The 10,762-nt window shown below is 40.0% G+C and overlaps 1 non-coding gene across 1 annotated transcript; it reads right to left on the reverse strand.

Annotated features, from left to right (window-relative positions):
• Positions 1–10,036: 10,036 nt before the first annotated feature.
• On the reverse strand, positions 10,037–10,144 carry LOC130952290 (small nucleolar RNA R71). Its single transcript, XR_009074470.1, has one exon. It is a non-coding gene; the product is annotated as a small nucleolar RNA R71 (small nucleolar RNA).
• Positions 10,145–10,762: the final 618 nt, after the last annotated feature.

A 10,762-nucleotide genomic window follows, 5' to 3' on the forward strand; every position in this document is an offset into this window, starting at 1 on the left:
GTTTTCAGAATGGACCATATTAGATATATTCTATTATGGTCTCTCTGAATTTTCGAAAATGTCATTGGACCATTCTGCAGGTGGATCTATTCACCTGAAGAAAACGCCTGAAGAGGCTCAAGAACTCATTGACATGGTTGCAAACAACCAATTCATGTACACTTCTGAGAGGAATTCCGTGAACAATGGGATACCTCAGAAGAAAGGAGTTCTTGAAATTGATACTCTGAATGCCATATTGGCTCAGAACAAAGTGTTGACTCAACAAGTCAACATGATCTCTCAAAATCTGAATGGATTGCAACATGCATCCAACAGTACTAGAGAGGCAGCTTCTGAAGAAGCTTATGATCCTGAGAATCCTGCCATGGCAGAGGTTAATTACATGGGTGAACCTTATGGAAACACCTATAACTCATCATGGAGAAATCATCCAAATTTCTCATGGAAGGATCAACAAAAACCTCAACAAGGTTTTAACAATGGTGGACGCAACAGGCTGGGCAATAGCAAGCCATATCCATCATCTTCTCAGCAACAGACAGAGAATTCTGAACAAAACACTTCTAATTTAGCCAATGTAGTCTCTGATCTGTCAAAGGCTACTTTCAGTTTCATGAGTGAAACAAGATCCTCCATTAGAAATCTGGAGGCACAAGTGGGCCAGCTGAGTAAGAAAGTCATCGAAACTCCTCCCAGTATTCTCCCAAGCAATACAGAAGAGAATCCAAAAGGAGAGTGCAAAGCCATTGACATAGTCAAAGTGGCCGAATGCACAAGGGAGGAGGAGGACGAAAATCCTAGTGAGGAAGACCTCCTGGGACGTCCCTCAAGCAAGAAGGAGTTTCCTATTAAGGATCCAAAGGAATCTGAGGCTCATACAGAGACCATAGAGATTCCATTAAATCTCCTTCTGCCATTCATGAGCTCTGAAGACTATTCATCCTCTGAAGAGGATGAAGATGTAACTGGAGAGCGAGTTGCTCAATATTTAGGAGCTATCATGAAGTTGAATGCCAAGTTGTTTGGTAATGAGACTTGAGAAAGTGAACCTCCCTTACTCATTAATGAACTGGATACTTGGATTCAGAAAATTCTACCTCAAAAGAAACAAGATCCTGGCAAATTCTTAATACCCTGTACCATAGGCACCATGATCTTTGAAAAAGCTCTGTGTGATCTGGGGTCAAGGATAAATCTTATGCCACTCTCTGTAATGGAGAAGCTGGGGATCATTGAGGTACAACCTGCCTTGTTCTCATTACAACTGGCTGACAAGTCATTGAGACAAGCCTATGGAATAGTAGAGGACGTGCTGGTAAAGGTTGAAGGCCTTTACATCCCCGCTGATTTCATAATCTTAGACACTAGGAAAGAAGAGGATGATTGCATCATCCTCGGAAGACCTTTCCTAGCCACAGCAGGAGCTGTGATAGATGTCAATAGAGGAGAGTTAGTCCTTCAATTGAATGGGGAATACCTTGTGTTCAAGGCACATGGACATCCCTCTGTGACAAAAGAGAGTAAGCATGAAGAGCTTCTCTCAGTTCAGAGTCAAGAAGAGCCCCCACAGTCAAACTCTAAGTTTGGTGTTGTGAGGCCACAACCAAACTCTAAGTTTGGTGTTAAGATCCCATATCCAAACTCTAAGTTTGGTGTTGGGACCACACTAAAATTGACCTGATCACCTTGTGGCTCCATGAGAGCCACTGTCAAGCTATTGACATTAAAGAAGCGCTTGTTGGGAGGCAACCCAATTTTATTTATCTAATTTTTATTTTATTTGTTTTATTGTTATTTTGTGTTTTATTAGGTACATGATCATGAGGAGTCACGAAAAAAATAAAAAAAATTAAAAACAGAGTCAAAAACAGAAGAAAAAAAAATTTTTCACCCTGGAGGACGCACAGGCTGGCGTTCAACGCCAGTAAGATGCATCTGGCTGGCGTTCAACGCCAGAACAGAGCACCATTCTGGCGCTGAACGCCAGAAACAAGCAACATCCTGGCGTTGAACGCCAGGAATGTGCCTAGAGGAGAAAAGCTGGCGCTGAACGCCAGTAACAAGCATGAAACTGGCGTTCAACGCCAGAAACATGCATTACATGGGCGTTGAACGCCCAGAACATGCACCAATGGGCGTTTGAACGCCAGAATGATGCATGAAGGCATTTTACATGCCTATATGGTGAAGGAATGGTATTTCTTTACACCTCAGGATCTGTGGACCCCACAGGATCCCCACCTAACATATTCCCACCTTACCTTTTAATCCTAATCACACTCTCCTAATCCTAAATCTCATTCTTTCTACTCCCCATGTCACACTTCCCAACACCCATCACCAATCACCTCAATTCCTCTTCCCAATTCCCCCATTCACCATTCACATCACCCCACTCTTCCCCATAAACCCCACCTACTTTCATAAAATTCAAATTCAATTTCCCACCCATTCCCACCCAAATTGGCCGAACACCCACCCTCCCCTCTCTCTATAAATACCCTTCCCTTCTACTTCATTTTCCCTATAAGTACCTCTTTCTGCTGTCTGGATAAATACCCTCCCCTCTCCCTCTCTCCCATATTTTCTTCTTCTTCTTCTACTCTTCTTTTCTTTTTTTTTTGCTCGAGGACGAGCAACATTTTAAGTTTGGTGTGGTAAAAAGCATAAGCTTTTTGTTTTTCCATTACCAATGGCACCTAAGGCCGGAGTATCCTCTAGAAAAGAGAAAGGGAAGACAAAAGCTTCCACCTCCGAGTCATGGGAGATAGAAAGATTCATCTCCAAGAGCCATCAAGACCACTTCTATGATGTTGTGGCAAAGAAGAAGGTGATCCCTGAGGTCCCTTTCAAGCTCAAGAAGAATGAGTATCCGGAGATCCGACATGAAGTTCAAAGAAGAGGTTGGGAAGTCTTAACCAACCCCATGCAACAAGTCGGAATCTTAATGGTGCAAGAGTTCTATGCCAATGAATGGATCACTAGGAACCATGACCAAGGTATGAACCCAAGTCCAAAGAATTATCTCACAATGGTTAGGGGGAAATACTTGGATTTCAGTCCGGAAAATGTAAGGTTGGCATTCCACTTGCCTATGATGCAAGGTGATGAACGCCCCTACACTAGAAGGGTCAACTTTAACCAAAGGTTAGACCAAGTCCTTATGGACATATGTGTGGAAGGAGCTCAGTGGAGAATAGACTCCAAAGGCAAGTGGTGCACGAATTTGTGATTCGCACAACTAACCAGCAAGTGCACTGGGTCGTCCAAGTAATACCTTACGTGAGTAAGGGTCGATCCCACGGAGATTATTGGCTTGAAGCAATCAATGTTTATTTTATTTGTCTTAGTCAGGATGTCAAGAAAATTGTTTGGATTACTTGAACAATAGATTTACTTGTTTATAAAGGATGTAGTACTGGGGAATATGTTGGAGTTTTGGAGATGCTTTGTCCCTTGACTTCAACTCTTCCTTGAAATCCTCTTCTCACACGCAGATTCCTTCCATGGCAAGCTCTATGTAGGGTGTCACCGTTGTCAGTGGCTACTTCCCATCCTCTCAGTGAAAACGTTCCTATGCTCTGTCACAGCATGGCTAATCATCTGTTGGTTCTCAATCAGGTTGGAATAGAATCCATTGATTCTTTTGCGTCTGTCACTAACGCCCAGCCCTCAGGAGTTTGAAGCACGTCACAATCATTCAATCCCAGAATCCTACTCGGAATACCACAGACAAGGTTTAGACTTTCCGGATTCTCATGAATGCCGCCATCAATCCGGCCTATACCACGAAGATTCTGTTGGGGAATCTAAGAGATATTCATTCAGTCTAATGTAGAACGGAGGTGGTTGTCAGGCACACGTTCATAGATTGAGGAAGGTGATGAGTGTCACGGATCATCACCTTCTTCACAAGTAAGCGCGAATAAACATCTTAGATAAGAACAAGCGTGTTTGAATGGAAAACAAAGGAATTGTATTAAATCATCGAGACGCTGCAGAGCTCCTCACCCCCAACAATGGAGTTTAGAGACTCGTGCCATCAAAAGTATGTAATTCAGATCTGAAAATGTCATGAGGTACAAGAAATGTCTGTAAAAGTTGTTTAAATAGTAAACTAGTAACCTAGGTTTACAGAATATGAGTAAACTAAGATAATTGGTGCAGAAATCCACTTCTGGGGCCCACTTGGTGTGTGCTGGGGCTGAGACTAAAGCTTTCCACGTGTAAAGGCCTTTCTTGGCGTCAAACTCCAGGTTATGACGTGTTTTGGGCGTTCAACTCCGGATCATGACGTCTTTCTGGCGTTTAACTCCAGACAGCAGCATGAACTTGGCGTTTAACGCCAAGTTACGTCGTCTATCCTTGCGCAAAGTATGGACTATTATATATTGCTGGAAAGCCCTAGATGTCTACGTTCCAACGCCGTTGAGAGCGCGCCAATTGGACTCCTGTAGCTCCAGAAAATCCATTTCGAGTGCAGGGAGGTCAGGATCCAACAGCATCAGCAGTCCTTTTTCAGCCTAAGTCAGATTTTTGCTCAACTCCCTCAATTTCAGCCAGAAAATACCTGAAATCACAGAAAAATACACACACTCATAGTAAAGTCCAGAAATATGATTTTGCTTAAAAACTAATAAAATTCTATTAAAAACTAATTAAAACATACTAAAATCTACAAGAAATCACCCCCAAAAAGCGTATAAAATATCCGCTCATCACAACACCAAACTTAAACTGTTGCTTGTCCTCAAGCAACTAGATGAATAAAATAGGTTCTAACAGAAATAAAGAAGTAATAATATTCTCGAGTTTTAAATGAAGCTCAAATTCTTATTAGATGAGCGGGGCTTGTAGCTTTTTGTCTCTGAACAGTTTTGGCATCCCCCTGTATCTTTTGAATTTCAGAATGATTGGCATCCTTAGGAACTCAGAATTCAGATAGTATTATTGACTCTCCTAGTGTAGTATGTTGATTCTTGAACACAGTTATTTTATGAGTCTTGGCTGTGGCCCTAAGCACTTTGTTTTCCAGTATTACCACCAGATACATAAATGCCACAGACACATAACTGGGTGAACCTTTTCAGATTGTGACTTAGCTTTGCTAAAGTCCCCAGTTAGTGGTGTCCAGAGCTCTTAAGCACACTCTTTTACTTTGGATCACGACTTTAACCACTCAGTCTCAAGCTTTTCACTTGGACCTTCATGACACAAGCACATGGTTAGGGACAGCTTGATTTAGCCGCTTAGGCCTGGATTTTATTTCCTTGGGCCCTCCTATCCATAGGTGCTCAAAGCCTTGGATCCTTTTTATTCTTGGCTAGTGCTCATGGCTTGTGATATATATATATATATATATATATATATATATATATATATATATTTTGAACTGCTTTTTCTTGCTTCAAGAATCAATTTCATGATTTTTCAGATCATCAATAATATTTTTCGTGTTCCTCATCCTTTCAGGAGCCAATATTCATCAAATTCAAGATACATATTATGCACTATTCAAGCATTCATTCAGAGAACAAGAAGTATTGCCACCACATATAATTAATTATAGTCTTTATTACTATGAACTCATAAATATAGATTACTTCTTTATTCTTAAAAAGAAAATTCTACTATTTTATTCATGCCTGATGATGATGAGAAAAATAAATTATAGCTTAATTGGAAATAAAATCAAAATAGACATACTAATTACTACTAAATATCTCCCTAGGTGAAATTAAATAGATAAAAAAAAAACGCTATCACTAAGTTAAAGCAGGAAAATTGGAACTCAGCAACCTTTTGTTTTGAGGAGGGAATGTTCCTCTAATCTCTGGGGTGTTGTTCAAGGATTAATTTTTGCCGCTTCAGCTCCCTTAGATCACGCCCTTGCTCCTCCTGTTCTTTGAGCAGTTTGCAAAGCATGCTACTTTGATTATTCTGTTCTTCCTTTATTTGATCCATAGCTTCTTGCAATCTGGAAATAGAGGCTTCAAGATGTTCCCAATATTCGAATTGAGGCAGTTCTGGGAGAGCTTCTTGTGCTCTTGATGAGCGGATGATTTGTATACTTTTTGGCATTGTTTTTAGTATGTTTTTGATATGATCTAGTTAGTTTTTAGCATATTTTTATTAGTTTTTAGTTAAAATTCACTTTTCTGGACTTTACTATGAGTTTGTGTGTTTTTCTGTGATTTCAGGTATTTTCTGGCTGAAATTGAGGGACCTGAGCAAAAATCTGATCCAGAGACTCAAAAGGACTGCAGATGCTGTTGGATTCTGACCTCCCTGCACTCGAAGCGGATTTTCTGGAGCTACAGAAGCCCAATTGGCGCGCTCTCAACGGCTTTGGAAAGTAGACATCCTGGGCTTTCCAGCAATATATAATAGTCCATACTTTGCCCAAGATTTGATGGCCCAAACCGGCGTTCAAAGTCACCTCAAGGAATCCCAGCGTTAAACGCTGGAACTGGCACCCAAATGGGAGTTAAACGCCCAAACTGGCACTAAAACTGGCGTTTAACTCCAAGAAGAGTCTCTACACGAAATTTCTTCATTGCTCAGCCCAAACACACACCAAGTGGGTCCGGAAGTGGATTTTTATGTCATTTACTCATCTATGTACTAAGTTTTCTATTTATAGGACCTTTTACTATTGTATCTGGGAATCTTTTAGAGAGCTTTTGGACATCTAGTTCTTAGACCTTTGAGAGGCTGGCCATTCGGCCATGCCTAGACCTTGTTCTTATGTATTTTCAACGGTGGAGTTTCTACACACCATAGATTAAGGTGTGGAGCTCTGCTGTACCTCGAGTATTAATGCAATTACTATTGTTCTTCCATTCAATTCCACTTGTTCTTTTACCAAGATATCACTTGTTCTTCAATATGATGAAGGTGATGATTGACGCCCATCACCATTCTCACCCATGAACAAGGTGACTGACAACCATTCTTGTTCTACAAGCATCTGAGGCTTAGTGAATATCTCTTGGATTTCTGATTGCACGATGCATGGTTGATCGCCTGACAACCGAGTGCTCGCCTGACAAACGAGCCAGCCATTCCGTGAGATCAGAGTCTTCGTGGTATAGGCAAGAACTGATGGTGGCATTCAAGAGAATCCAGAAGGTCTAACCTTGTCTGTGGTATTCTGAGTAGGATTCAATGATTGAATGACTGTGACGTGCTTCAAACCTGCAACCTACTGGGCGTTAGTGACAGACGCAAAAGAGTTATTCTATTCCGGTAGGGGAGGGAACCAAACCGGTGACTGGCAGCACTGTGACAGAGTGTGTGCATTAGCTTTCACTGCGCGGATGGGAGGTAGCTGCTGACAACAGTGAGACCCTACACGAGCTTGCCATGGAAAGGAGTAAGAAAGGATTGGATGAAGGCTGTAGAAAAGCAGAGAGACGGAAGGGAAGGCATCTTCATACACTTGTCTGAAGCTCTTACACCAATGATATACATAAGTATCACTATCTTTATCTTTATATTATTTTCGTTCATCACCATATATCTGAGTTTGCCTGACTAAGATTTACAAGATGACCATAGCTTGCTTCAATACTAACAATCTCCGTGGGATCGACCCTTACTCACGTAAGGTTTATTACTTGGACGACCCAGTGCACTTGCTGGTTAGTTGTGCGAAGTTGTGTAATGCCATGGTATTGAGCGCACCAAGTTTTTGGAGCCATTACCAGGGATTATGAGAGTTGTGAAAAAGTATAGTTCACAATTTCGCGCACCAAGTTTTTGGCGCCGTTGCCGGGGATTGTTCAAGTTTTGAGCAAGCTTTTGGTAACATCAGTGCCAAGATCCGGCAACAACATCAAGTTTTGGTGTTATTGCCCGGGATTGTTTAGGCTGGACAACTGACGGTTCATCTTGTTGCTTAGATTAGGTATTATTTTTTTTTCGAAATTCTTGAAGATGAATTCTAGAGTTTCATGATGATTTGTTGAAATCTGGCTGGCTGAGAAGCCATGTCTAATCTAATTGGACCGAGGTTTCAACTCATCACCACAAGAGCTTGGTTGATTCTCATCAATTTTGCTCTTGGAGCAGTGATCTGCTAAGATTTGGCTGACCTTTGGTCATGTCTAGTGTTTTGGACCGAAGCTTTCTTTGAAAGCTTGGCTGGCTGTGAAGCCATGTCTAATTCCTGGACCGAAGTCTTAGACTAGCATTGCACTGATTCCTGGAATTCTCATTAAGAATTTTGATACCTTTTTCCACTTAATTTTCGAAAAAACCCAAAAAAATTTTACAAAACCATAAAAATCCAAAAAAATATTTCTTGTCTGAGTCTAGAGTCTCATCTTAAGTTTGGTGTCAAATGCATGTTTTTTGTTATATTTTTCGAATCCATGCATATATTTCTTTGTTTTGATCTTTGAATTCTATTGACTTGAAGTATTTTGTGTGTCTCATATGAATTCTCATATTATTAGTGTCAGTAGTATACAAACTGCTAAGTTTGGTGTCTTGCATGCATTGTTAATTGATTCTTTTTGCATTTTGATTATTAAAAATCCAAAAATATTTTTAATTTGTGTCTTTTCAAGTCAATGATACAAAGAATTGAAGATTCAGAACATACAGCAGAGGAATTATACAGAAAAAGCTGAGCATTCAAAAATGCCCAGTGAAGAAGGCAGACTGGCATTTAAACGCCAGCCAGGGTACCTGGTTGGGCGTTTAACGCCCAAAAAGGGTGCATTTTGGGCGTTAAACGCCAGAATGTATACCATTCTGGGCGTTTAACGCCAGGATGGTGCCAGGGGGAGGATTTTGTTTTCAAAATCAATTTTTTTCAAGTTTTCAAAGTTTTTCAAAATCAAATCTTTTTCAAATCATATCTTTTCAATCAAATGTTTTCAAAATCAATTTCTTTCCTTTTTTAAAAGATACTTACTAACAATTAATGATTTGATTGAACATCACAAGATTGTTACCTTTTCTGTTGAGAAAGGTTTAAATGTTTCAATCATATCTTTTTTTGTTAGGCAAGTCATTAATTTTTAAGATCATATCTTTTCAAAGTGTTTTCAAATCATATCTTTTAAAATTGTTTTCAAATCATATCTTCTCAATCACATCTTTTTAAAACCATAACTTCTCAAGTAAATCTTTTTAACCACATCTTTTTAAAAATAGTTTTCAATCAAATCTTTTTAATTTCTAATTTCAAAATCTTTTTCAAAAATCACTTGATTTCTTTTTCACTTTGAATTCTCGAAAATTATCAATCAAATTTTCAAAATGTTTTCAAAATCTTTTAATTGAATTTTCGAAAATTCTCTTCCCTCCTTCCCACATCCTTCTATTTATGGAGTACCACTCCTTCTAAATGCACAATTCGAACCTTATCTAACTAAGTTCGAATTTTCTTCTCCTCTTCTTTCTATTTCTCTTTTCCTCTGACATTTCAAGGAATCTATACTGTGACATAGAGGATTCCACACTTTCTTTTCTCTTCTCTTTCATATGAGCAGGAGCAGAGACAAAGGCATTCTTGTTGAAGCTGACCCTGAACCTGAGAGAACCTTGAAGAGAAAGCTAAGAGAAGCTAAAGCACAACTCTCTTTAGAGGACCTGACCGAATTCTTCAAAGAAGAAGAACACATGGCAGCCGAAAACAACAACAATGCCAACAATGCAAGGAAGGTGCTTGGTGACTTTACTGCACCTGCTCCTGATTTATGGGAGAAGCATCTCTATCCCTGCCATTGGAGCAAACAACTTTGAGCTTAAGCTCAATTAGTTTCTCTAATGCAACAGAATTGCAAGTTCCATGGACTTCCAATGGAAGATCCTCATCAGTTCTTAGCTGAATTCTTGCAAATCTGTGACACAGTCAAGACTAATGGGGTTAACCCTGAGGTCTATAGACTGATGCTATTCCCTTTGCTGTAAGAGACAGAGCTAGAATATGGTTGGATTCTCAACCTAAAGAAAGCCTGGACTCTTGGGAAAAGCTAGTCAATGCCTTCTTGGCAAAGTTCTTTCCACCACAAGATGGAGTAAGCTTAGAGTGGAAGTCCAAACCTTCAGACAGAAGGATGGAGAATCCCTCTATGAAGCTTGGGAAAGATACAAGCAATTAATCAGAAGATGTCCCTCAGACATGCTTTCTGAATGGAGCATCATAGGCATTTCTATGATGGTCCTCTGAACTATCTAAGATGTCCTGGATAGCTCTGCTGGAGGATCTCTTCATTTGAAGAAGACGCCTGCAGAAGCTCAAGAATTGATTGAAATGGTTGCAAATAACCAATTCATGTACACTTCTGAAAGAAATCCTGTGAACAATGGGACTAGTCAGAAGAAAGGAGTTCTTGAGATTGACACTCTGAATGCCATATTGGCTCAGAACAAAATATTGACTCAAACAAGTCAATTTGATTTCTCAAAGTCTGTCTGGAATGCAAAATGCACCAAACAGTACTAAGGATGCTTCATCTGAGGAAGAAGCTTATGATCCTGAGAACCCTTCCATGGAAGAGGTGAATTACCTAGGAGAACCCTATGGAAATACCTATAATTCTTCATGGAGAAATCACCCAAATCTCTCATGGAAGAATCAAGAGAGACCTCACAAGGTTTCAATAATAATGGTGGAAGAAACAGGTTTAACAATGGTAAACCTTTTCCATCATCTTCTCAGCAACAGACAGAGAGCTCTAAGCAGAATACCTCTGACTTAGCAACCATGGTCTCTGATCTAATCAAAACCACTCAAAGTTTCATG

Source organism: Arachis stenosperma, chromosome 9 (assembly GCF_014773155.1).
Source record: "Arachis stenosperma cultivar V10309 chromosome 9, arast.V10309.gnm1.PFL2, whole genome shotgun sequence".
NCBI classification, from domain to species: domain Eukaryota; kingdom Viridiplantae; phylum Streptophyta; class Magnoliopsida; order Fabales; family Fabaceae; genus Arachis; species Arachis stenosperma.